The sequence below is a fragment of the Penaeus japonicus genome, unplaced genomic scaffold, assembly GCF_977035675.1.
Source record: "Penaeus japonicus unplaced genomic scaffold, GWHDUDI00000001_assembly GWHDUDI00000031, whole genome shotgun sequence".
NCBI lineage: Eukaryota > Metazoa > Arthropoda > Malacostraca > Decapoda > Penaeidae > Penaeus > Penaeus japonicus.
This window is the reverse complement of record NW_028234433.1, coordinates 8,142,352-8,144,851: the sequence shown is the minus strand read 5'-3', so window position 1 is coordinate 8,144,851 and position 2,500 is coordinate 8,142,352.

Sequence of the window (2,500 nt, the reverse complement as noted above, 5' to 3'; positions counted from 1 at the left end):
TTATTATCATTATCATTACTATTATCATTATCATTATTATTGTTATTATCATTGCTATCATTACTATTATTATCGCTATTACTATTATTATCAAAATCGTTATCATTATCATTGTTGTAATGATAATGATAATGATTATCAAGATTATGATCATGATTATGGTTATCACTATCAGTATCCTTGTCATTATTATTGTTAATACTATTGGTATCGTTATAATTATTGCGATTATCATTATTTTTGTTATTATCATCATTATTATTATTATGATTATAGTTGACATCATCATTATATTTCTTATCATTATTATAGTTTTGAATTGTTATTATCATTATCTTCATTTTTACTGTTTTCATAATTACCCTTATCATCATCATTACTATCATTTTTATTGTTATCATTATCATTATCATCATCGCTAGTATTGTTATCATTATTATCATCATTGTTATCATCCTCACCATTAATATCATCATTATAATCATCCTTATTATCGTTATAATCATCATTATGATTTATATAATTGTCCTTATAGCTATATTTTCATTGTTATTATTAATTTTATTATCATCCTTATCATTATCATTAACGCTATTATTATCATTATTGTCATCATTATCATCACTGTTATTATCATCATCATTAGTATCATCATTATTATCATTATCATCATCATTATAATTTCTATAATCATTGTTGTCCTTATTGCTATTTTTTAATTGTTATCATTAATTTTATTATTATCACCCTTATCTTTATCAGTATCATTAACGCTAGTATTATCATCATTACCATCATTGTCACCATTGTTATTATAATCCTCATTATTATTATCATCATTATTATCATCATTATTATCGTTATCCTCATCATTATAATTTCTATAATCATTGTTGTCCTTATAGCTATTTTTATCATTGTTATTATTAATTTTATTATTATCATTATTATCACCATTATTGTTTTTATTTTATTCCCCTCTATTATCTTTATTATCATCATTATAATTGTTGGGATTACCATTATCCTTATTTTCATTATCAATGCCATTGTCAGCATCCTCATTATCACTAATTCTTCTTCTCCTACTTCTTCTTCTTCTTCGTTTTTTCCTATTCTCCATTTTCTTATTTTTCTTCTTTTCTTTTTTTTCACTCATCTTTGTCACACGTATTACCTCTTGATCTTCCTTTATCCTTCATCTTTCTCTCTTGTTCTTCCCTTTCATCTTCTTCTCCCCGCTCTTCTCTTTTCCCATCTTTCTACTTGTTCTTCCCTTCTTCTCTAGTTCCTCCATTTCGACCTTATCCGATCTTCCTCTTCTCCATCTTCTCCTTCTCCTCCACTTTATATCCTCCTTTACCTCTTCCTCCATTTTTCTTTTCTCCTTTTTTCTGTCTTCCTTTCCAATTCTTTCTTTATTTTCTCCTCCTCTTCTTCCTCAGACTTCCCCCTCTCCCGGTGTTCCTCCGCCTTCCTTCTCCTCCTCCTCCAATTCTATATTTATCTCTTCCTCCTCCCCCTCCTTTTCCTTCGTCTTCCCCTTTTCCTCGTGTTCCGTCTCCTCTTTTCCTCCAATTCTATCTTTATCTCCCCCTCCTCCTCTTCCTCCATTTCTTTCTCTTTCTCCTATCTCCTCTGGTTTACCCTCCTTACCCCATTCCCTCGCTATCTCATATTCCCCTATCACTATTTTCATCTCCTCCTTCTTCTCCTCCTTCTTCTCCTCCTTCTACTCTTACTTCTTCTCCTCCTTCTACTCTTACTTCTTCTCCTCTTCTCCTCTTCTTCCTTCTTTATTATCTTACAATCCTCCACTTTATCTAATTATCTTTTTTATTTTATTTTCTTATTTGGAAGTTTGGTTCGGAATGACACAATACACATTTTCTCTCTCTATTTCTCAAATGTATTATCATTCGTTCTTTAAGTCTCATTTAATTAACCTCTCCATCTTTCTTCCCTCTCTGTTATCAAGAGCTATTAAATTCCTCGGATTCATTACCGCCTCTCTCTCTATTCCTGAAATTCATCAAAGCTTGTCCAATTACCTTCATTAATTTTTTTCTTCTTTCCTTCTTCTTCTTTCTTTTTCTTCTCTTCTTCCTCCTGTATCATATCTTGTTTCTTCTTCTTCTTCTCTTTCTTCTTCCTCTTCTTCCTATTATCATTATCATTATTATCATTATTATTAGAATTAGAATTGCTTTATTTACATATATCTGTCTATTTTCAAAATTTGTTATCAATTATCTTTTCTCTTTTACCATCTGATATCACCTTGAATTATCTGCAATACTTCATTCTTACCTCTCTGTCTATTCCTCAGATTTATCCATGTCTGTCCTATCACCTCCATGTAATTATCTCCTCGTTCTCTCTCCCTCGCTCATTCTCCTCCTCCTCCTCTCCTGTGCCCCTCGTTTATCACAGGCGGTCTCTCTCTCTCTCTCTCTCTCTCTCTCTCTCTCTCTCTCTCTCTCTCTCTCTCTCTCTCTCT